The sequence below is a fragment of the Folsomia candida genome, unplaced genomic scaffold, assembly GCF_002217175.1.
Source record: "Folsomia candida strain VU population unplaced genomic scaffold, ASM221717v1 Fcan01_Sc008, whole genome shotgun sequence".
NCBI classification, from domain to species: domain Eukaryota; kingdom Metazoa; phylum Arthropoda; class Collembola; order Entomobryomorpha; family Isotomidae; genus Folsomia; species Folsomia candida.
This window is the reverse complement of record NW_019091200.1, coordinates 5,014,744-5,041,567: the sequence shown is the minus strand read 5'-3', so window position 1 is coordinate 5,041,567 and position 26,824 is coordinate 5,014,744. Positions and strand designations below refer to the sequence as shown.

At 31.3% G+C, this 26,824-nt stretch overlaps 1 protein-coding gene across 1 annotated transcript in view; it reads right to left on the bottom strand.

Annotated features, from left to right (window-relative positions):
* The window catches only part of LOC110853566, a 78,992-nt gene extending 62,343 nt beyond the window's left edge, over nt 1-16,649 (bottom strand). The window contains exon 1 of the mRNA XM_022101852.2: nt 15,316-16,649. The gene's annotated coding sequence lies outside the window, so the exon portion shown is untranslated. The remainder of the gene's footprint in view (nt 1-15,315) is intronic.
* Between the last annotated feature and the right edge of the window lie 10,175 nt (nt 16,650-26,824).

Sequence of the window (26,824 nt, the reverse complement as noted above, 5' to 3'; positions counted from 1 at the left end):
AAGTTCTGTGTAAGAGTGAATCAAGGTTTTGTAAAATTTTGACATTTTTTCAAAAAATAAATTTCCGCGTAGGGTGAAATTTATTTGTTGTCTTATGATAAATATAAAACTTGGTTCATTCCAGTTTATGATCTAATTTATTTTTAAATCATAATCGATTTCAAATAATTTCTTAATTCGGTCGTCTAACTTATTCAAGTTTTTTAAAATTAGAAATAAGAGTGACTCAAGGTTTCTAAAATTTTGACATTTTTTAAAAAAGAATCTTGAAAATAATATAAAGCTGCAATTTATAATCTAATTTCGAAGAATCATCATGCATTCTAAAAAACATTTCTTAACTTGGTCGTCCAACTTGTTCAAAAAATTATGAAAATTATTAACAAGTTCGAACTAAATAAGAGTGAATCAATGTTTCTAAAATTTTGATATTTTTTAAAGGAATTTCCGCGAGGGGTGAAACTCATTTAATTTCATTGTCCTCTTGTGATAAAATACATATGCAATTAAAAATAACTGCCAACAATCTCACTTTAAAAACTTATTATCGATTTCAAAAAATTTCTTAACTCGATCGTCCAACTTCTTCATAAAATTATGAAAATTACTAACAATTAATTCTACCTGGTGATCACATAATAGAACGGAACTCACCTCCCGTTGCGTGATTCATACCACCCATCACACAAACTTCCTTTTTTCACATGCAAAAAATGCAGCTACCTAATACCATCCTCCACCTAATTTTACCAGCTTTTCAAAAAATATAACAAAAAAATCTACTAATTAGCAAACCTGTCGCATTCTCAGTCACCTAAACCTACACTCATTGCACAGAATTATTCCCAGACTTAAAAATGCAACAAAGTCCGTGAAATGAATAAATCCCCGTTAAAAAAACGTTATACATTTTCCTCAAAAACAAAACTAACCCCTCATAAAAAAAATCTTACTCACACTAACACACAAAAATGTGCAACCTCTATTATTTCATTTTTCTCTAGAAGAAAGAAAATGGCGAATTTAAAATTAACTACGAAATCATGACGCGTCCTGATGTCATTACAGGGACCGCGGAAGCGTGGGTGGGGACAGAGGGGGACAATGTCCCCACGCTTATTCGATGTCCGCATCATCTGCCCATCTTGTATACATACCAGTTCAATTTCATTCATATGACTGATTTTGATAGAGAATTATAGTGAATGAAAATGAATTTCCCGTGATTTGAATGAAAATGAGTGAAAGATTCAGTCATTTCAGATGAATGACTGTGAATGAAAGGATTTCTCACTCATTTCATTTTTCATCCTATGCTTAATACATGGGGCGAAGTAAGAAATGAAGTCAGATGAAGTGAAATGAAATGAGATGAATTTGAGCGAAAATCTTCACTCTGAAATCGGTATGACTGACTTTTGAATGAAAACTAATTTTTTGAACAAGCATGGTTATATAAACCCCTGCCTCCCCTATCATACAATGTTACTATCCCCCCATGTCCCCACAGCTTCCGCGGCCACTGATATCACATCTATGATCCCACCATGCATGCCACTACCACTACCACTACCGGTTACCGGTTTGATACCACATTATATTACATTATATTACGTATTATGATATGATACCCTCTTTTGTCTTGTCGTGTGCAGCCCATTCTTTTATTTTCTTCTACTCCTAAATAATCAACCTTAATGGCATACAAAATGAAAATGTAAAACGCGACCCACGACTACACACACACATGCTGATTACATGTCCGTGCCTGTGATGATATGCGAACCAGACTCAAATTTATCATCCCCATTTCTTAACGGGACTTATTTTTCGCGAGAGGATGGCGAATAAAAATTGCCAACTACTTCGACTTCGTGGCTTTAAATTGACGAAAGGGATGGGTTATCACTAGCTACTTGAGCACTTATCAATTTACGAGATGATGATGATGATGATGACGATGATTACGCGGGGATGACAAGTTTGCTGGGTGGGAGGGAGGAAATATTAAAGATTGGCAAGGTTAACGATGATCATGCCTATTAGTTAGTTATTTGGGATTGATTAGGGTACGTGTACATGATGATATGATATGACTTCCGCTATTTTTTGTACAGGTATCTATCTATTTATCTTTTTCTTTTTTTTGTGGAGAGTTTTTTTTGCATAAAAAATAATATGTAAGTTGAGAAGGGATTTTAATTTTCGTAAAAGTCTAGGGGTTGGGATTGGCGGTGGTGATATTATGCTTCCGTTTTTGTGGGGTATCGCTTTCTTATTAAGATTTTTGTAGTAAAATGTATAGAAATTCGAGGTTTTTAATGACTTTAACACAATTTCAGGATTAAATTAAATTATTAATATAACCAGACATTTCTGGGTTTTTTTGGATTATTATTTTTTATTGGAAAAATTGCAAGCTTTGAATGACTGACAGTCATCTTCATTAGGCAAATAAGATTATTGGAACATTATTGAAATTATTCAATTATAAATAATTAGTTTAGTGTAAATTAAACTCCGATTTGGAAAAAATTATAATTATTAAGATCTAGCCCAATTACGTACGATAGGTTAAAAAAATGTAAATTTAGCTTGGCACCAGGATAATTAAAAGGCATAAGTCGTCATAATAATTTAATTTATAATTGTTACGATTCCTACCATTATGTATAATATAACATAACCTCAAGTAATTTTTTCCCTCTATTTTGCAACAATAATTAAAATAATAAAATCGTACCATGTCACAATATTGCTTTGCTGCCACGATTACATATCATCTCATGCTTATTGCTGGCATAAATTTTAATTATTTTCTGCCAGGTAAAGTAAATTTGTTTCTCTTGTGTTACATATTTTATGTATTTCCTCAAATTTTCAAAAAAGCAGACATGTTTTTAATTTTAATTTTTAGTTTGTGCCAAATTGTTCTACATGGTAGGGAATGTTACACTCCATAAAAATTAGTAATTAGTAGTAGCCGCACGTCCGCGTAACATGACGACCCGCATGATGGTCGTCGGCCTTCTCGACAAAATTGTGTAGGTAATAAATAAGGAAAAAAATTAGAGGTATTCACGCGGAATAAAATTTAACACCTTTTTAGCAAAATTTTTGAATTTTTGGGAAAATTTATAAATCTAGTTGCATAGATACAGAGACCTTGATTTTGTTTCAGATTTACGGGGCGGTAACTTGGTAATTAATTACGCAGTAGATAACCTAATAGACAACCCAGTAGATATACAGTGTCACTCCCGGAGTCAACATTACTGACGTTTTTGACTTGCAAAAAAATAATTGACAAAAATTGGTTCGAAAATTCGAAAAGAACTGCCACCTGAAGTTCAGAACATGAAGACATGTTTCCAAAGTTGAATTGACATCACGACAAATTACAGATTATCTCCGATTTAAGACAAAAATTGAAAATCGCCATTTCTAAAAGTGGGATCCATGTAAAGAGTTCTGATACAAGTTGCATAGATTTTATTTTTATTTGAGTACTAAAAGAAAGGCTTCAGTTTAAATGTTTTATTAAAATTAGGTTGGACATTTTAATTGGAAATTTTTAAAATAAAAATTATAATTCCGATACATACACTTCAAATTTTGGAAACACTGGAATCTTTACTAAAACTTTCGATTAAATACAAATTATCTGTAACCCCTTGACTTGAGTATACCAATTCTACATAAAAATAGCGGTGACTTGAAAATTCCACCTGAGCAAACTAATAAAAACCACAACACACTTGGGGCTTCGTTTAAGGCATGTTTTACATTAAACACATTACGCGAAATTGTTGCACATTTGAGTCGCGTTATTTAAATATTTTTTCCATTTACATACTTGAAGGCAAATACAATTTAATTCGCATGTACCACATTTCGCTGGGAGGTGTTTAATTTTTTCCTTGATACGATCTGACCACTGGAATGGACTGGATTTTCGTTGAATCGCAATTATTCGTCTTTTACAACCTGTCCAAATAGCGTTTAGTCGAGATATATTGAGTAATTATGAGGATAATTATAGGGGTAAAAACTTGTAAATTGTGGAGGTGAGGTATGTACAGGCACCACTTGAATATGGTGCCACTTGGGAGATAAAGAATATGAAATTATTGGAATTTTCAGCCCCAGCAAATTAATTGTTCTCTGCAAATTGTTCTTTGTTCTAGAAAAATGTATCATTTCATACAAGTCTCATGGAAGCAAATACTTGGCCAAATAGTTTGAGCAATTTTTGATAAAAATACCACTCCAACCCACCTAAAAAAGTAAATTTTTGCTTACCGGCCATCTCCAGAACAGTAGTCAACTCCTTGTAATGGTTTAGTTATTTTAAATAATTTTAAACGCACTATTTTAAATAATCAAATTGACTGAATAGCTGCTAGGATCCTTCTTCAATGTCCTTTGAATCAACAATAGACTACAAGTATATCACAGTATTGTCTTCGGGTTACGAAGACTCATAAAATTACGATTTTGGGTCGCCTGGCTTCGCCAGGCTACCAAAATCTCCAATTTTTTTTACATTGTTCAGAGCAGTAAAAAAGTGGGTAAAGCTTTCAAAAGCTAACTTGTAAGCTACGTATTAAACCATGCTAAAGACGGTGATTTCAAATCTATAATCCTGTATAGGTACCATTAACATAATTTTTTTAAAACGGCATATAAGTAACACGATTAAATAAAATTCTGGATAATTTTAGCATACAGAATGTAACAAAATTTCCCAAGGGCTACAAACAATTGAAATTTAATCCTAAAAAAATGTGAAATTATTTATAATTTTGAATTATCTATAACTTTACTTTTCTGCATTCCGAAATTGAATCTGAAAAAGAATTCCGAGGATGCCGTTGAAAATTGGTATTACAAACTCATACATTTTAGACACCGTTGTTTAACGTATAAATTTATTCCAAAAATTCAAATTCACCTTTTATATATTTCTTAAAATTATATTTTTCCATCGATGGAAAAAATTCTTACGCTAAAACCTAAAAAATAACATTTTGAATCTTGTTTAACATATTTATCCCTCATTTCTTATGTATGTTTTCAATATTTATTTACGTAAACAAAATAAGCCACAAATTTCACGTATTTACATACAAAAGGAAGCAAACAGACGGATTAATCGACCATGTAATGCAACGTCATTTCATGAATGTCACATCTTGTCACAATTCAACCAAGAAAATACTGCTGCACCTCGACAAAATTGCAGAGTGTAGTGAATTGTTCCCATGTTTTATCCAAAATGGGGTGGAGGTTACATATTTATTTTCTGACAATATTTACCACCAAGTTAAACACCGTTGTGAACATGCACTCTAAATAATTTGGCACAAATTAGCGATTTTTTTGCCATTTTAGTGCAAATTTGAAATTGCACTAAAATAGTTATTAGTATTTTACAAAATCAAATACTTGCTATTAAGAACATTGTAATAAGCATGCAAATTTTAAATATGCGAATTTTTGTCGTATATTTTTGGCGGCACGTGTCAGCTAAATTTGCTACCAGTTTAGCAAATAATCCTTAATTTTAAACTTGTTAAAAACTGATCGGCAAAAATATGTAGAAAAATAATGGATAGAAATTTTCCAGAAATTATTTAAATTTCCAAGTTTATTTAAGGTCTAGTCAAAAATTTCGTACCGGTAATAATTTGTTACCACGTTTCTTAGAGTGTCATTATAATCAACTTTTTTTTCCAACTGAATAAGCAATGTTGTTGTATTTTGTTTGTAATGTAGACGTGCTAGTTCACCTGCGATTTGTAAAGTGCATTGTCTGTTACCTTCTCTAAGGAAGCGTTTTTCTAGACAAACATGCGAAGGATGAACATTACGTACGAGATGAAAGGAAGCAATGCATTCATGCGAAAAAGTTGCAGAGAGAAAAATTGATGGAAGCGAAAATTGCGTTACAAAATTATATTAAAGTTTGCAAAATATTTTTGTAAGGATTTCTATTTTATGAAAAATACAATTTGTGACTCATAGCAAATTATTAGCAAAAATAAATTTAATAAAATACAAATTCGGGAACGACAAAACCGATTTTGAAAGTATCGGAATTCGAATTTTTATTAAAAAAAACACTTCCGCGCATTCTAATTTACAACCAATTTGTCTATTTATTTGCTCAGATTGGAATCAAATTGGCATTTGAACATTTCACAATTTAATAAAAAATGGACACAAAAATTGACAAATTTTGATGCCAATAATAAATTTTGGGTTTGAGTAAAGCCCTCTTCACACCAAGATTTGGATGGCACGGACATCAATGTCATGCAGTCAAAATCAGTAGTGTGAAATACAAACCGGCGTGGCCAGAGATTCTGTTCATCGTTTTCCTCGATGTCGGTGCAGCAGTTTTTCCAATTAGAAAAATGAATTGACAGAGCTGCAGCAGAAAAAACGGAGTGTGCTGATTGGCTTAACCTCCGTCTCAGCTTGCACTTTGCGCGAATTTCAAATTATTTTTGGATTATTTTTTATTCTCTTCCCCTGATTTTTGCCAAAAATTCTTCTAAACTGCTTAATATTTCATTATTTATCAATTTAAAATCGAAAATGAGCTTCCAATTATTAATGACGGCAAATGAAATCTTCAAATAACTTTGCAGAAGCTAAAACTAAAAAAGTTAAACAATTTACGCAATAACTGATTTGTAAATATAGGTTCATATTTTCCGCTTTTCTGAGCAGTATTTAGTCTCACAGAAATTGCTCATTTATAGGTGTCAGAAAATTCTGCCGTGTGAACAGTTCACAATTTTTCTGTCACTGACACCCATGCCACAAGTTTCGTGTTGCATCCAAATCTTGGTGTGAAGAGGGCTTAACTTTATTAATTTTGTCTAGATTCATCCTGGGTCGGTATCGTACGTAGTTAATATGATATAAATATTGTTTTAAAACTATATGTACATACTTTACTCAAATAAAAGTATATAATCTCCCCCTAATCAAGTTTTAATTCAGCACAAATTTTTCCGCCTTAAAAAATCCCCACTTATCCAAACAAGAATCTTATCAATTTAAATAAACATCTCCTCCACACCAGAAGTATTTAGCATTACAATTTAAAACCAAATATTTATCTCCTCCTCCTCCCTCAAAGATATACAAACCCACCAGTTTTCTTTCACACAACACAATGAGCTTCCCATTGTCCCCAGTTTTTTCCATCTATTTATTTAAACTTTACAACAATTGTATGTAAATCCAAATCCAATCCTATAATCCCCTAAAAAGTTTGCTTATCTACACAAATATATTCTCTAACAATGCGACAAAACTAACAATGCCGGTATAAGAAATGGAACAAACGAATTTATTTATCCCACTAAATATTCTTCTTCTGTGGGCGATTTTTTTAAACAATGCGCAAAATAGAACAAACAAATCCCACCAACCAAACCAAACCACAAGTGAATGAATAAATAAATGCATGCATACATACATAAAATATAAATCAATCCTAATAAAAAACAAAACAATAAAATAAGTAAAATAGAACGAGGAAGAAAAACTTTGAATATGGGAAATTCGCACAGATTTTTCGCAAGTTGAAGAGAGACATTGATTTGCAATCTTCCTCTTTCTTAGGCACGAACGAAATGCTACTTCCCACCAGTGCAATTTTTATTTTTCAAGGTATGTGACACTTTTGAATAGCTATTTTCGAAATTTTTGTAAAATACTTGAAATTGAAAGTGCGAATTGAAAGTATTTATGATGAATTAAAAGTGTCACACAACGAGACAAAACGACTTACGACAACATTTCATTATTGTGGATTTTTTTTTTCATGGTTTTGTTTATCCTCGGCTGTTCAACCATTACGATAAGGCAAGCCACACCAACTACAATTTGCCATTAGTTAAGTGACTAACTATGTATGCAAATGATACACAACTACTACTTTTACTTAGGTTGAGAAATGGTAATGGTGGAAGAGAGAAAAAGTGCCCTGATTAAAGGGGACAATTACAATTAAAGTGGGCAGATGTAACAATATAGTAGAGAGCTTAGCCTTTGTGTGAGTTTAATGAACTAGATAATGCGGAAAACAATGTGAATGAAAAACGAATCTGTGTAAATAAATCGTTTTTTCTTGTTTTTAACGAAAACGTGGTGAAAATATGCTACACGATTGTTGGAATGGTTGTAATGGAAATTTCCGAGGTAAAAGTACGGAGGAATGAGAGGCGTAATGGTGTATGTGGTCCCATTTTGTGGAGAGAATTTACATTAAGTTTTGAATGTATATCAATTTACGTAGAGTTTTTAATTGTACATAATTTGCAAAAAAACTGAGACAAATTCCGTGTAAAATTTTTAAACATTTTATAATTTTAGTAAAATTTTGTAAAATTATAATCTTTAAAAATTTGATCTTTGCAAAATTAGCGTGAGTATGTATGTACTGCTATTTTGATAACTATTTAGATAACTAATTATTTTGATAACCCACTTAACGAAATAGTAAAACATTTAATTAAATCTATTCTATTTTTAGTACATATTTTTAAGCAGCAGAATACTTAAAAATTATCATGTACTTAAATAAAACGCCCCCTAGAAAAATCGAGAAGCATAAAATACTCATAATAATTTTTCAAATATTTGTACACTTTGTCATCGTGTGCGTGTGCTTACGCATATTTTAAAAATGTAAAACTATGTACCTGACACCTGAACAATTTCAATTTTGTTTCGGTGAGTCACAAAGTTTAGTTTGGAATATAAATTTGTCAGACTTTGAAGTCGGTTGAATTTAAAATATGAAATTAATGATCAACATTATAAAAAAATGATCCCCTATTGACCATACTTTTCTAAATTTAATTTCCATGAAACCACTTATTTACCAACCCAAACCCAACCGTGTTAAAATTATTTCTTAACAAAATGACTTAAAATACGAAATTATTATAAATAAGATGTATTTTGAATATCCAAATTTTCCTAAATTTAATAATTTCTATGAAACCCCTCAATTTACAACCAACCCAAATCCAATCGTGTACAAATTCCTTCCTAATAATAAAATGACAAATTTTCTCTCATTTTCAAAATGGAAATTTCATCCCTAATTAATTCTAGTTTTCACATTTATTTATTATTTACATCTCAACTTTGGACATTATATTATTTCCCTTTTGTAAATAATCTTGACCACCAAATGAAGCTAGTGATGTGATCGTTACGGTAAAAAAATAAGCGATGGACAGACAGTTAGTCAGCCAGTTAATGGTTGTCTCCCCTTCTCTCTCTCTCTTTACTGTTTATTTATTTATTTATTATTAAGGTAACAAGCCGCCTTTTGCTAACTAACTAACTAACTAACTAACCAAGTAGTCACTCGAGTCAAGTGTAAATAAGTAAAGGGTTAAGTAAAATAAAATAAAATAAAGTGAGAGTTTGCATTTTTTTCTGAATTTATTTGACTTGACGGATTCGCACACAAGGTAAAATTTGAGATGTGTCGTATTTCGTTAACTTTTTGACTGGTCTGGTCGGCTGGTGGATAAAGATGTCAGGTTGGCTTATGTAGATGGGAAGGAAGAAGTGGATATCTGGTGGCATGAATGAATGATGGAGATGACAGATATAAATAAATAAATAAGAAATTTATCCACTATATATTTTATGATATGATCCTTTTAATTTGTTGTATAATTTTATTGTTTCCAGTTCTGTATGACTTTGATCTTATCTGTTTTACATAGTATAGAATTATGGTTTATATATTTTTTTTCATTTTGGTGAAATGTATGTATTTTATGAGATTTAATTTCTTGCATATTTTTAACATTTTGTTTTATTTATGACTTTGATCTTCTTATCTGTTTTACATAACAAAGTTATTATGCTTTATATATATTTATTCATTTTGGTGTATAACTCTAACATATTTTCAGGTGTAATTTCCTACTTGTGAAATTTCCAAAACATTAATCAAAATTATGTAAAATATTAATTCATTTAGAAATACGGACCAAAAAAGTAAAATTTTAATTAAAAAAACTACCACAATTCATCAACTCGCATTGTTAATTTTGGTGCAAAACTCTACCAAATTTTCAAATTAGTTCCCCATTGCCAAATTTCTAAATTAAGCAAAATTATGAAATTTATCCACTACATATTCTTTAATTTTTTATTTCTTGTATATTTCTAATGTTTTGAGCTGTATGCAATATTAATATCCAATATGTTTTACGTAAACCATAATTATGCGATATACATATTTTTAATTTTGGTGCATAACTCTACCAAATTTTAAGATTTATTTTCTCATTCCCAAATTTCCAAAATATTAATTACTTTAAAAATGTAGACTAAAAAACGTAAAATTTGTATTAAAAAATCTACCACAATCCATCAACTCATAACCAACAAGACACTGATACAACTCGTGATTGGATAAAATATCAAAAAACTTAATGGCTACATGCATGTCGTGTCGTATAGAATAATTTTTGTCGGTAACAAAATCATGGTTAGTAATTCATTATCATTCCCTAAGCATCATCAATTTCCACAAAAATACGACAAGTGCATAAAATGAGGAAGGAAGGAAAAAGAAGCCCCACTTCCACTATTTAACAACAAACACACAAAATTATAGCCAACTTTTGGACACACACTGAATAATTTGGGACCAAAATGGTTCCAGAATATGTATTTTTAAATTCTGCAGCTCCACTAACAAATTGTTCGAAAACCAATTTCCTGGAAATTTCAATATAATCGTGACAATTTATCCCAAAATATTGAAGTTTCTAAATACCAAAACTGGTAATAATTTCTCAGCGCGAGTATAAATAATTCAAATTCAATTTTACACAAACCATTTTATCCCGGGAAAATTGAATTTCGCACAAAACCATTACGAACATCCTACCTATTACTTCTACTTGGTGCCAATTTTATTTTGTTACCAAATACTTTAGCGAGCAGCATCCCTCTCCTTAATGGAAAAGCAGTGTAGAAAATATTAGAAAATTCACCTGTCCTGCATTAGTAGGAACACGACTCTGCATTATTCAAACCTAGCCACCACATCCCATCCGTATTATTCAAGCCAAATGAAAGGATTACATTCACTTCTCTCCTCATGATTCCATCCAACCTTACAATCAAATTCCATTACAATAATAAATGGCACACAACAATACCACGACAAACAACAATGCAATACGACACAGCCCAACAAACAACCGTCAAATCAAAGTAGTAAATTTGTGACCCCGTTCGGATTACATTACCCAAAAGCCCATCCTATTCCACACTTTTACCAAATTCTATAGGTATTTAGGCCAGTGGTGGAAGGAAACAAACCCAAATTTTCGTCAATAGGTGACGGTGTATTTTTAACCTGAAGTGAAATGGAAACTGGTAGTCCTCCTCTTTGAAGACAGAGTTTTGTGGCTGGAGGCATAATTTTTTGTCACAGTTTTTCAAAAATTTTGTCTAATGCGGATTTTTCCGATCCAGTAAATTGTATAATTTTTGCAGAAAATACGGAAATTTTTAAAAGTTAAGAACGTTCTTCACAAATATTTGTTAGATGGTGAAGCCCATATTGTAAAATATGGAAATTCATAAAGGTTTACATAGGTTTACACAGGTCATTTATTTTCATGTAAAAACAAAGCACATCTATCCAATGTCAAAATATTTCAATTTTGCAACCTTTCGCAAATTTGCAATTTTACAAGACTTTATAGTTACAAATATTTGCCTATACATTACAATATTTCTGAACAACTTTCCCTAAACACTTATGTATACATTTTATTTCAACATTTAAACAGCCTTCCGGCAATAATCAATCTTAATTTAGATGGAAAATATAATAATTAAATGCCTCTTCTCAGCCTTGATAAATCATCCGGTAAAATGTGAATATGACAAGAAAAGTGAAACTTGGTTGGAAACAGATAACATAAAATCTCCCGTTTAATCAATCTTCGTTATTGATGAAGATTATGTATTTGTATTTGTAAGGGATTAATTATGCTTATTCAAAAAATTTGCGTAAATTATGTACAAGGGTTAATTTGCATTTTTTCTTCAAAACTTGGCAAATTTCAAAATTTTAAATATTTGTCACCATTACACACGTTTAATTTTTGGTGAGAATACATATTTTCGAATTGTAGTATACAAATTGTTAGACTTTAGTGCTGTAATTATTAAATATGAAGATTTGTTATTATTTTTAACTGCTAGATAGATAACAGCTTTATCCAATGCGTTTTAAAATTTTATAATGCAGAGTTGACTCGATCGATGTTTTAAAATTGTAATTTTAATAAAAATCCATCCACCCGAATTTATTTGACTGAAATGAAAGTAAAAGCCAAAAATCCTTACGCACAAAGGATAACAATATTACATATGCAATCTCACTTCTTAACAATGCCGATTGACAAATAAAGTTGCTTTATAAGAACAAGATATCAATTTTGTAGTTATTTATTTATTAACGCCATAACAAACAGTGACAGGACAGGTGACATAAAACTAACCACAACTTTAACAAGGTAAAACCACCCACTGCCGTCTCATATCACATTACTTTCATAAATAATCTTTGGGCACATGTATGTATGTCAAAATTGTAAGGCTTGTTGCACAATCAATTAATTATTGTAAACCCAGGACAAAAAGACACTCTTAGAAATGAGTTGGTTTTTTACCGACGAGTTTGGTAATAGATATGTGTTTACCGAAAGTTACCAATTTGGTGATGATTATTGCAGACTATTTGGTAATATTACCATGTGTTACCATGATTTAGTTGATTTAAAGTTGATACTAAATGTGTAATACACATTGTGTATATTTTTACCAATTTACCGGTCACACCTGTTACCAAAAACCTAGAAAATTTTCAGTTTGGTAATATTTTTTACCGAAAGTTACCAATTTGATTATGATAACTATTTGGTAATATTGTGTGTTACCATTTTATAGTTTGATTTAAAATTGGTATTAAATCTGTATACTTTTACCAATTTACCGATTATACCGATTACCAAAAACCCGGAAAATTTTACCCCCAACTTTTTAAGAGAGCAAATATCTATAAACATCTCCATTACAAAATTCTCTCCATATGTCTCCTCAAAACATCTTGTCATCATACATCATCATTAATTGCGTAATGATCAGTGCACACCTGTTTTGCAAAAAAACATTCAACCATACGCAACCAATTTGTTTGTTAAATAAGTTATTAAATGACATCAATCTATGAAAAAGGAAGGAAGTAAAAGTGGTCAAAACTTTCCATTTAAAAAAGTTAACTCCAAATTTAAAAAGTTCCACAAATTATTATTCAATTTGCATCTCAATTTCTGCCAAATTACGCATTATTTGCATTCTGAGAATTTGCATAGCTATGCATATTTTCCTTTCATTGATTCATTTCTTATTAAATACTATTTTTTTATACTTCATATTGATTTCAAAATTGATTTGTTCCTTTATGTAAATATTTTTTTGATTATCATCTTGTCGCGGGTGGTAAATTGTTACTCACGTGGAAGTAGAATGTGGATATAGCTTTTCAATTCATTGGTGGTCTGATAATAAATAGAGACGTATGCAACGCAATAACGTAATGAATAATGGTGGTGGTCAGTAAATAAGTGCAAGTTATGCAATAATAATATCGCGATAGAAATTCAGTCTCGGTACAAAATCAACAATGCCGACTTTTTTTGGAAGATATGTAACAATGCTACCAAAATATTAGTCTTACTTGCAGTACAAAACTTGTATGGAATAATAAATTGTGAGTGATAATAATAAATACGATGGGGCAAGAAGTTTGAGAAGGAAATCAATTTTAAAATGTACACAAAAACACATTTGTTACAGAATTGAAAATAGGAAGCATTCCAATTTTGTCATGAATTATCGTAAAAATTTCAAAAATAAACTAGCCGTACAACGGATCTTCTTTCAATATTTTTTTTACAATTTTCTCGATTTGCAATCCTGACGCCAAAGTCTAGCAATTCACCAATAATTTTATTAACTTTAATAATTTTTTAAAATTAACTTTGTTAAATTCTATCACCGAATTAAATCTTTTACATGCAATTATTTTTGCAAAACTGTTCGAAAAATTTTCATAATCAAAATTTTTTTTCATAATTGTAACATCTTTAAGTCAATCGTTATGTATAATCTATCTTTCTACTACTATTTACCAATATCAACCATCTCAAATATTTAATTTCGCCGTCTACCTTGCACATATTTTAATTATAATTATTCCAATAAAATCGATACTCTCTCTTACCCCTTAAAACCCAACCCTTAATTTCTATTCCGGTTAAAATTACATGTTATTGGACATAAATCAAGAATAAACTCAAACACAGTTTCACTTATTTCAACAACCTACACGTTTTTGATCATTCATTGTTTCACTACAACAATGTCGTCTAAATTTACATTTATGTATATCAAAGTCGCAGTCAATAACTAGTCAAAATCTGCCAAATTATGTATGGCACTTTTTACTTTCTTGTTTGCGATAGTCGCTAAATTAGCTCGGATTTTGATTTCAATAAAGAAAGTCCAACTCCAATTATTGATTGATGGCTGCAATTTGCATTTACAAAGTAGCTTCGACTACTTTACTTTGTGGTAGCAGCAGAAAATTAGATGATTTCAAGCCTAACCAAAAATTGCATACAATTGATATCGTTTTTTATCTCGTGCTTAATTTCACACCCTATTAAACTCGTTTCGTTTTCGTTTTAAGAAACATGCACCTGCTAAATGGGCTCGATTTATGTATGCGCGTCGTCTGACCTAGAGATTGACAATATTTTGGCAAATTGAGGAGTAAAAAGGTTGCAAATTTTTGCGATTTGTTCCATTTTGGGCAACATTTTCAATGAGGTAGATATGTAAAATTTTAAAAATTGTTGAAATTTTGTATTTTTTGAAAACATCGGGTATGCAAATTTAAATGAATTAATTTGTGTTCAATGCGACAGTCCCAATATAAACAATCTGATATAGTAACTTCTAATCTAAAATTTCTACATTAATAAAATCGTCGCCAAACTCTTACTACAAAATCACAATTGCAATTATTTAACGTTACACGTGTTAGATGTGCAGCTAACTTTTCACCTAAGACTTACATATAATTTCTACGTTCATAAATCCACCAAAAAAATTATCGTCTACATTGACCAATTTTTTTTTTCTAAAATTATATCCCCAACTAAAAACAATTCTTACCTTATTATCAATCATGCAAAGCATGCAATTTATCCCCCAATCCTTTTTTTTATTTTATCCATCTTGAAATATGTATGAAATCCACTCCAATATTGTTAACCAAACAAGAATCACTTCACAAGTCACAATGCTCTCGCAGTCACAAAATCCACTCTACAATTAACTATTGGCAATACAAAATTATACCAAAAAGTGAAATGTTTTTTAGCAGTATTTAAATTCACAATAACAATTTTTTTCTTTGATCAATTCCTTCACCTCCAATCCACTCAAAACAAATCAATCTTCTCACTCTTCTCACAAAAATTCAAATTTCTTTCAAAAATATTTACTTCCTCGAAATTATTATTTTTTTCACAATTTGTCACAATCAAGAAAATCGTTGTCAAATTAAAATCTGCTTTAGTTTTTTCTTCTATTTACGTGTCACAATCACAGCACAAGTCTTTCTCTATTTTTTTCTTCACGAGGAAGTCCAATCCAGCACAATAATTTGTCCAGGTCGGGGGTCCAACTTTGTCGCGTTTGCTATTATTATTTCTCACAGCACAGAACGATTTAATCATCCAATGACAAATTATTTATTTATATATTTAACAACAATTTTTTTAATCAGTTCAATCACTTTTTTTTCTTCCCCAGCATCCAAATAAGGATTCAATCAATAAATCGCTAGTATTGTCACCTTAAATAAATCACTCCTTAAAGACCTTGCCGTGTATTTAACTAATAATCTTTAAAGGAAGTTAAGCGGCGATTTTATGTATGTATATACTTATTATTTATTAACAATTAATTAATTGATTGACAGGTCGATATGCAAATTAGTGAGAGAATTCCACTCGTAACTTCGTGTCGAAGGGCAGTGTAAACACTCAAGTTAAAACCTGACAAGGTTTAAGTTTATAGTTTGAAGGTTTGTGTTTGATGAAAAGTGAATGTTTTTTTTTTAAATTTGGGAATGTTTTCAAAAAATTGGTGAAGATTTTTTTGAAAAATTGACTGTTTTGAAAATTCAATTAACACCACAAAATTGTTAAGGTGCGTAAAAATGTCAAACTCGAGCAAACTGTATTATTTTACACTGTAACACCTGAATATTTATCTGTCTGGAGACTTTTGTAGCCTGGCTAAGGGTCCAACCTTCCTTTTAAGGACCCTTCTTCCTTCCAGGAGTGAAAAAAAACTGACGGCGAAGGGGGAACCAAGAACCAACCAGGTTTTATTTTCTTACCAGTTTTTTTGTTTTGCTTTGTATGGAAATATTTTAGGAGAAACAGTTCCTTTACTTATCAAGTAATAGGTTTTCTAGTTAGTCGGAGAGCGTCTGGTGATGTACACGGTTTGAGGGAAAAAGTGCAACTGACACGAGAAGCGAGAATTTAGAGAAGAGATGAGACGAGAGGAGAGAGGAAAGGGTTGCACTTTACTTTACAGACGGCTATTTGCAAGCAACAGGTATGCATAAGTAACACATGTGCAACAGTACAATTTCGGAGGGGTGAACATGAATGGGGTTGGATTTTTGAGAAATTTTTGTGGAGTTTGAAATAATATTTTGAAGATTCGTCAGGAATTGTAGAAAAAGAATTTGCACAAAATTATTAATTTCAATTGTACTGAGACCTGGATTTTTAATAAATTTTTAGAATGTAAAATAATATTTTGAGGATTTTTTTTGATTCGTTAGGAACTGTGGTAAAAATTGTTGCCCAAAATCATTAAGAGTTCCATTGTTCTGATTTCCGGAAATATTTAATTTAATTTAATCATCTTTGATGAAATTAGTTAAGACAAAAACATTTTTGGATCGAGGCAAGTGACCATGCTATCTTACGCTTTATAGATTAATTAAAAATTTTAAAAATTTAATTTTTGGGTTTTAAGTTCAACAAATTTTTTTTTATTAGAAATTTTTGTAGGTTGTTATCTTGACATTTTTTCTGAAGTGATTTCATTTTCATTGAATCCACGAGTTTTGTGGACATCCATTTTACCTGTAATGCTCCCTTTTTTACCACAACTTTGTTGAATACCGTAGCTTTATATTCTGCTAGAATCTATCTCACTTTACTATCGAGTTGTTGAAATACATAGTTCTATGTGGCTCTAGAATAGCTAACATTTTTCTGGCTACACTCTAAATGATTTTGTATTATATTTTATTACTAAATTGTTAATAATTTGGTTACAATTTTGTGACCGGTTTGGTCCTACATTTTACTTGCATACGGTAATTTTTACAATTTGGGAAGAATTTTTACCAGTTTGGTAACAGGTTTCCAACAGAATGGTGAATTTGAATTGTAAATCTGCAACATCTCATGGATTGATTGAAGTTTTTATTGCTGGATTAATTAATGAATGAATTAATTTTTTTAATTAATTCACATCAAATAAACCCGTTAGAAATACTGCATAGAAAAAGTCACACTTTTATAACCAAAACCTTTAACACAAATTAGCACAAAAAATTACAAAAAAATTAAAAGTTCATACCAAACTAAAACCAAACCAGTAACAAACAAACAATGCACTAACACAAGTTATTTATTACCGCCAGGTAACAATGTATTCCCACATTATTTAGAGTGCCTGGTCTCACATATCATTTCGTTACGTTCTTACGTCGTCTACTATAGTTCATAGTTTCGTTACTGTGTTTGGTTTACCTCTCAATTAGACTTGGAGATCCGTATCACAATAACACAACATCCATTTCTTCTTCCTCTCGATGATCTCTCCGTGTCGCACTTTCCTTGTCTGCCTACCTGTTACCTCAATACATATCTACCTGTTGCGTACTCCACATTTCGTAAAAAGGTAACAAAACCCAAGCAGCAAAGTAAAAAGCAGCAGATGACGATTCGAGGAACGAATCACGAATCCTGTCATTCATTCAATTTCATTCATTTTTTGGGAGGAATCCGTGTTACAGGATCATATACAAAATTGAATAAGGATTAATTATTCACAAATATATAGAAATAAATTGAGCCAATACACGCGAGGGTAGTTGTGACCTTGTAAACTTGGTAAATTTATAAATGTTTTCAAAAGTTTATGTATATAGGAAAGAAACTCGGGTTATAAATCTATTATAAACTTATGAGCACAAAATATATATAAATAAATATAGTCTCTTTATTCAGTAAAATTATGAGAATAATTTGGAAAAGTTAGACAGTATTTTTTAGAAAAATTTCAGTGCCTGAGTCATCAACTTGGGTGAAGATACGTCAGATGGAAAGTGTCAAAAAATGTGACTAGCTACAGTAGTTTCAAGATGGAATTTCTGTGAATCATAATTCTACTGAATTTTGACTATGAAAGTTTTTACAAAATTTACCGGAAGCAATGGCACGTCTCGGATACAAATATTTTAAGCTTTTCAACAGGGCGCAATATGCAGAATGTGTACTTATTTGAGGCTAAAAGTTGACAAAAATTTTCATGAAACTCATAATTTTAAGTTTCTATTGCAAAATTTGCTTAAATTGATTTCAAAATTATGAATTTGCGTAATATTTAACAAAATACGTAAATATATCTTCCCAATTAACTCGTGCTCTTTAAGAATTGCACATACATAATTTTGATACAATTTTATTCCACGACTTTCCATTGTTCTCATACTTACTTTGTGTTGTTGTTGTTAGCATAATCGGCAAAAATATTCGCACGAATTTGCACCAAAAAATTCACACATTTCTTAGATATCTTGACATTCAATCTATGTACACCGGACTTTCACAAGGTTATCTCGCCCCAAGTCTGTCTCTCCTCATTACTAAAAACAGATATTCGTCATCATCGCGTACGTAATGGCGAGGCATTCCGTTTACCTGTGAACCACTCACCCATTAACCGACTAGCTGTCCCCCCGTCTTGTTATTGTGTTTTATTGGTCGTGTAATTTTTATGACTTGTTTTGTGCAGGCTATAAAATAAGCTGTCTAGTCTGTTCTTCTGAGGAATTATATAGGTTTGTATGTGGTGGTGGTTGGGTGGGGTCGATTTTTGCGAATGAGGATCATCATCCCTTTTAAAATATTTAAACACTTTCGGTTTCTTTTCATTCTGTGAATTTCGATAAAATGAATTTTTTCTAATGGAAAGTTTCCGGGTGGAAATATTGGGGGTATTCATTACGAGTTTGCATCGTTAGGAACGTTAGCAAGGAGAAACTACGTTTGCAATTTCGCAAAAATTTTGGCTTGAAAATTCATTGGCGAACTTACGAATCTCCTATTTACATAGTTCTCAACATTATTTTTCGAAATTATATTCCGATTTGAACATGCAAAACTCGTAATGAATTTCCCCATTAATTCCAACTTCATGCATTTAGAATTTCTCTAAATAAGTAATTCAAACATCAAACAAGCACAATTTCGATTTACATATAATTTCGATTTGAGCCGAAAATAAAATTTAAAATTTATTCAGAATTTGAAATAGAATTTAATCTTTACTCAGAATTTTAATTCCTACTAAAAACGTCAACTTTTTGTCGACCATATAATGATAAGTTTGTTTGTGTATCCTTAAAATTCTCTCCATGTTGATTTGTCTCAAGCTTCAAAATTCAATACTTCAAACAACTGAAATATTTAAATTTATCATCTATCATCTTAACCTCAACTATTTTTAAAACATGAAAAAACACTTAAGTCAACACTCCTCTCGACATTTCCTCTTCACCCTTCAGAACAAAGAACAATTACAAAAAACTAATTGTTCCTCTAAATATGCGTCCTCACAACGATTTACCCCCATAATTTGTACGAAATCATATTCACAATTAAGCATTCACACGTGAAACTCACAACTCAAAATTCAAATCCATCCATAACCAAAGTCGGAGGTAACGTAGCGCTACCGTCATACGTTCCTCACAGATTTCCTCGACGATTTTTTTACCTACCTAACAAACCACCTGACTCATAATGTAAACTAATTAAAACAAATGCCTGGAAAATAATGCGTGTTTTCTATGAGTAATTAATTCCATGCGGAGAACGAACAGCATATGGTAAAGATTTTAGTTTTTTTTTTCTGTTCTGGTGATAATTAGCCAACCTTCCTTTAGAGAATTTACATTCCTTAAAAGTGCAGGCTTTTCAGTACATCTTCTTATTCTTATCCAGCAATGAGTATGGGTAGGCAGGCGTACATAACATGCGTATATTTTCCATTCCTTGGTACATATTATGTAACAACAATGCATGCCACTCTTCTACTCGAAAGGAGTACACACTTAGAAATTCGGGGGCATAACAAAATCAAAAAAATGCATAATGAAATACTGATTTCTCAAATAACAACTCATCTCTCAACTCATGCAATGTTATAATTCTCATGAATTTTAGTTTTGGCGTTAAATTTAATCATTAGTATTAAAGTGTTTAGGTATGCCTTTAAATCAATTTTACCATATTATTACCAAAGAGCATTCGATTTGGTAATATAATATGATATCGTTTTAAAATCGAGCATATATTTTAAAGAATATTGCATATACTGGTTTTGTTGTAAAGATCATGACAATAATATCTTCTGTTTTTATAATTATGTAAGATGGAATCAGTCTGATTGAGGGGTACCAGTATTTATTTTACGATTATTTACGTGTGCAAATTCATTATTTTTCGCTTTGTCGTGCAAATTATGCATTTAATAAATGACAAATTTAGAATACTATGTGTTTTCAGCAGTATTAACTAAATTACTTATCTAAAGTTTTAATGGGTAATGTTAAATTGATTATTTTAGTGCACCTATCCCCACGAAATTTTACTGTTCCCTTATTTTTAAGGGTGCACATGCAAAACAAGAATCCCTTGCAACAATGCAGTGCATGAAAGGATGCAATCTCTTCTTTTCACAAGATAGGCCGTGAGTGAGCAAGTCAAAAACTGATAATCCCATTATTATCATTATTTCATTTTACGATTCGGCTCCTTCTTCTTCACCGAAGGAATGCGTTTACAATCTCTTCGTTAGCTGAGGAGGAGGAGGAGGAGATGAAGATGAAAATGTAGGAAAAAACTAATTTATGAGTGGACATGTAATAACAACAACAAAAATACAGGATTTCCGCCTTCCTTCCAGGCTTTTCCATGCATAAGAAGCTAAAAAGCTGACATTTCAGATTTTGAGATGAAATCTGTACCTGAAAAAGTTATCCAGAGAATAAATTCCTCCCTTTCATGATTCTGACTCGAAGCCGGATTTATATCCGTAAAGAAATAAGCTGGGGTAAACATATGCTGAAAAGTGGTGGGGGTGAACAAGTTCAAAATTCGAATCTTAAGATTTTCAAAATTTTAATTTGAAATTTTTGATACAAAATTTTAAATTTTGTGAGTCAAACCTACTTAATTTGGGGTCCATTATATTTTAAATTTTGTTGGCTTTTCCATTAACAAAATGCGTATGGTTTGGGTCGAAATTTAAAATTTTGATCTTTGATCTTCATTTTAAAATAGAAATTTTCAAGTCTGTTCTCGATATTGGAAAACAACTGATAATTTTGCTAGAATTCATGAGTAGTTTTGCCAGTAAACAGATGGACAGACGGACGGACGGACGGACCAAGGGTTCGCATAAAGTAGCCAAAACTACTTCATAAAATGTGACATGCTGTAAAGAGTTGTAATTTCGTCGTCCCAGGAATAATTCAAACATTCCTGTCTCCCATTGTTGTCACTTGTGTACTGCATTTTTTCACGCATTGTGATGTTGTCTATCTGTCTGTCTGTCAAGAGAGATGTTTAATTCACACGTGGAAATTGCAATGAAATGAATTACAATCAAACGAAATGAAACATTCTTTCGGGGGAAAAAAGTGTAATAAATTAAAGTGTGATTTGATTACACTTTGATTGTATAAAATCGAACCAGTTTTTTATCCGTTTCAATTTCATTATCCACAGACTTTGTTTAGGTGGAGTTTTTTATTGGAATTTTGCAATTCTGGACCCACCCTCCTGCGTATTAAATTTGTAGCGTGTTCGGTAAATTGGGTATCTCGACCTTAATACATAAGTGTGTGCCCTTGACCCTTGTACCTCGTCAAAATTTTGCATTTTACGTCAAAAAGTATCTGCCTAACTTTTCAAAACGTTAGAAACGCAGGTTTTCGAAAAATGTCAATACTTTGCCCAATATCAACTCATTTTAAGTATTTATTTATTTGCAGTCACCAAAAATTATCAAGAATTCAGTTTTATGTATGTAAAAAATACAAATAACTTTGCCAGCTTTCCGAAATACATAATTTTGGTAGAAATTAAATTTGTTCAAAACTGGAACAACGCGCAGAAATTCATGTATGCGACAGTAATTGGACGTCTAAGACTCCATTTATGAAATATATAATTTGTTAAATAAAAGGCAAATTTGAATAAAGGTATGAAATCTGTTGATATTGAATTTTTTAATATTTTATGAAGTATTTTATGAAGGATTTTATGAAGTAGTATTCATGAAAATTCAAAAATTTTCTAAACCCTGTTGTTCTTATTAGATTCTAAAATTTTCTAATAAAATATGCTAAATTTCCTCGAAATCTTGTCCAAGTTTCAGTTTTTCACTTGTCAAGATTTGCGTAAATTCCAAGCATCTCAACAAAGCTTCAAGAAAATGAATTTAAATGATTTGCTAAAATTGCATTATTATTTCTTTTTTGCACATCTTGTTGATTTTGTTTATGTACCAATTTTGCACCTCAATTTGCAATTATCCATTCAACATCCAGAGAAAGAGACCAGAATGCAAATTATTTTTGCGATTATTATTATTTTTTGCTCTGCAAAACCACCTCCATTATCCAGCATAAAGATTTAACACGTGCACATGCATGGTACCAACTACCAACTTGCTAAAATTAGCTTTAAACACTTCAAGGTGCAAAAAACAAGCTGGAATTGCAATAATGATGATGCTGCTTAAACTCGGATTTAATAAACAGCAGATTCACCAATTAAACTTGACCATGAAGGTAAATCTCTTGATGGTATGGCCACCAAGCATGCGTAATTTCGATCGTAATGGAGATACAGCAATGGAATCAAAATGCAGGAAAAATCTGAGTAATAAATAATAAGTAAAATTAAAATTAAACATTATTTCCTGCGGTTTCTTACCTAACTTTCAATCATCCAAACTCGTGTGAAATCTTGGTAAATAAATTATAATAAGAATACATAGCATGCAACAGAGTACTGGGGGAAGTCACGTCAAAATTGAAGTAAACTTTATAAATTGACGGTATAGATTTGGGAAAAAATTCAACTTTTAAAATACACAATTTAATAATTTATTATAAAATATGTGATATTAAATTTTATTTTAAATTAATTTTTGGATCTAAAAATTGGATTAATTTTTAGCAAAATCTTAGGGTTAGTAAATCTTAAGTAACTCATCAATTGGGAATCGGGCTACAAAATGCAATATATCAACTCATTAGAGGTCCAGAAGGCTCTATTTCTATAGATCCATGAGAAGGCTACATCTGTAACTACTTTTAGAATTATAAAGTCATAACATTTTTAATTACGGCGTTCTATCCAACCAAAAACCTGAACCCGTACAGTAATTTTACAAACTTTTATAAAACAAGGGGTACCCTTAATCTGCGTAAATTTACGATACATAGATTTGTCACCTTATTTTCATTTTCGAGTATTTCTGACGAAACATAAGTTTCCGGAATTTATCGAGTTTACACAAAAATTTGAGGGAAAATGCTCGAAAAAATCTCGACTTGAGTTAGCCCATTATAACGTAACATTACGTTACGTTATAACGTATGAAGTATTATATATCATATATATAATACTTCAATTACACGTAATATTATTAGCAATGAAGTCATACCCTTCCTCTTCGTGGAGGAAGTTTTTAGATTAAATTTTTACAATAAATTTTATTCAGCTAGATTAACATCCTTCACTTACCTGTAAACTATTTAGATCAAGTTCAGCTCAGGCTGGATTTTACCTCATGCATGTCATTTCATTATTGTTTACTTGGTGCATGCATCACGTTTTGTGTGCAGCCGACGGTGTACAAAATTAAATACTTGACTTGTTACGTTATGAGAAGAAGAACAGGCTCGCATGGAAAATCCGGCCGAACATAAAGGAAGGTTAACTTATAAGTAATTGTTCGTCTTCTTCTCTTCTTAAAAAAATAATTGGATCAAGCAGTACGATGCACAATAATAGAGTAATTGGTGGAGGTAAGGAAGGTGAGATCATCATGCTGGAAAAACTGGAATGATAAATAAAATGCGTAGTAACTTTACTTTACTGGTGAATTTTAACTATTATTTAAAGTAAAGGTTGTATCATATGTGATTTAACGTGTAGTTTAATTACGAAGAAGATGTATTATACATTGTTAAAAATGAATTATTGCAAATTCAAAATTTCTGTCAATTACGACTTCAAGTAAATAAAAATATGGGGTAGAACTTTTCAGAAACTGATCAATTTAGGTGTCGAAATTGAATTTTTGAGAGATTTTGTTTGCATTAGTATATTAATTAATAGGTTTCAGACACCCTTCGATGGTTATTTTTGAGTGTGTACAAATTGTTACATATTATGTAACAATAATTACTAATGAAATTGTGTTTCTGAAATTTTTGACTGCTGAATTCAACATTTGACAAAAATTCACCCACTTTTTCATAAAAACTAAAAATATCAAGTTAGGTGGCGAAATCGATTTTTTGAGAGAGTTATACTAGCATTTTAATTAATAGGTCTCAAATTTAGAATAACATAGACTTGTAAATGGTTACATAATGAAATTGAGTTTCTGGAATTTGTGATTCAACAGTTGACAAAATTCACCCACTTTTTTAATAAAATACAAAAAATACCATCTCTCTCTTCCCCTTAACTCGTCGTCGCATTAATAATAACGTCACCTTACATAAGTTATGACATGCCATCAACAGGCAGCGCAGCAACAATGAGAATACAATCTCCAAGAACCCCTGAACACTATTATTATTATTATTATTTTGCTGCGTGGCGTGACGTATGGGACCGGAAATGGGATTAAAAATTGTATTTATTTTTATACCAAAGTCTTCTTCTGCCATCTAATCCATCACGTTACTTATGGAGAATTGGAATATGATGATCATCATCACGACCACGACGTCTTCTTTCTTGCAGGGCGGCTCAAGGTCTCTCGTGGACCGAGGATCCGCTCTCTCGGCGTCAGTCAGTCACATTTTTTTCGTTTTGATGGCCCTCCAGAAATTTATGTGGAAATTAAGACGTTTTGTGTAGCGACAAAATTACGAAAAAAGTTAGTTTTTTTTGTAAAATTAGAATGAAATGCGACTCACAATGGGGTCTCAAACCATGTTCAATCCAGATTATTTTGGGAACATGTTAGTTTGAAAAGAGCAATTCTTTAGAAACAACATTTAATGAGGCATTTGCGCAGATTCACGAAATCCAGCAAGTTTTGGGGTAAAATTTCAAAGGAAAATTGACCACGATTTCAAGGACGCAAATATTTTTGACCTTATGATCTTGAGGACGAGGTCAAGAACCAAAAATACATAATTATCATATGGTGTGTCATTTTAAAGGATCTTTCGATCATTCTGACGCTACTTTTTTTATATTTGTTTGTAAGGGTTTATTTACAAAATGATAATAATTATAACACCGAAAAGGAAAAATCTAAAGTCTATTTAAGTTAATGCATATTACTTTAATTCAAAGGCGGAATCAAACTTGCCCAATTTTTCATTTTTTTCAGTTTCCTTCTTCAATTTTGCCAAAATTCGATAAATTCATACAGAACCAAAAATATTCCAAATCTACCCAATTTTACCCTTCATAATTCATGATTATTATGTAAGTATCGTGTCAAACTGCATGACATTGATGAGCAGTTGGGTATTTTTGACTCTCTATTTTCATCGAAAAATGAGCATTATATTTTTTATCTTGCTTCTTTTTTTGTGGTTTAATTTCGTGCATAGATCTACATTTTGTGTAAATGAAATGAAATGGGTGATGATGATCCAAACGAACCAACTACCGCTCTACTTTTCCACATTTCGTGGTTGGTTTCTAAAATTGTCGTAAATTAAGTGCAATTATCAGTGTCAGTGTCAACCTTGATTTCGATGAATAATAACCTTGCCCAATGTCACAAACATGCATGATTTTACTCTACCTTTTATACAAATACGTGTCAAATGGAGACCCAATTCATGGAAAGTGACCAATTTTATGTACGTATGCGACACAGAAACCAAACGTGCGTCGTGACGGGGTCCAATTCGGTTCGGTTTTTTGGCGACGATTTACGCAAATTGGGCGACTTCCTTCCATTTTGATGGGTTTTTACCCTTTATACAAATCACATTTGCAATTATGGTAGGAAATTTAGCACGTATGTGAGCTACCCGGGGGTTCTGTGACCTATTAAAAGAAAAGTTTACAATTTTCACTTGTCAATTAAT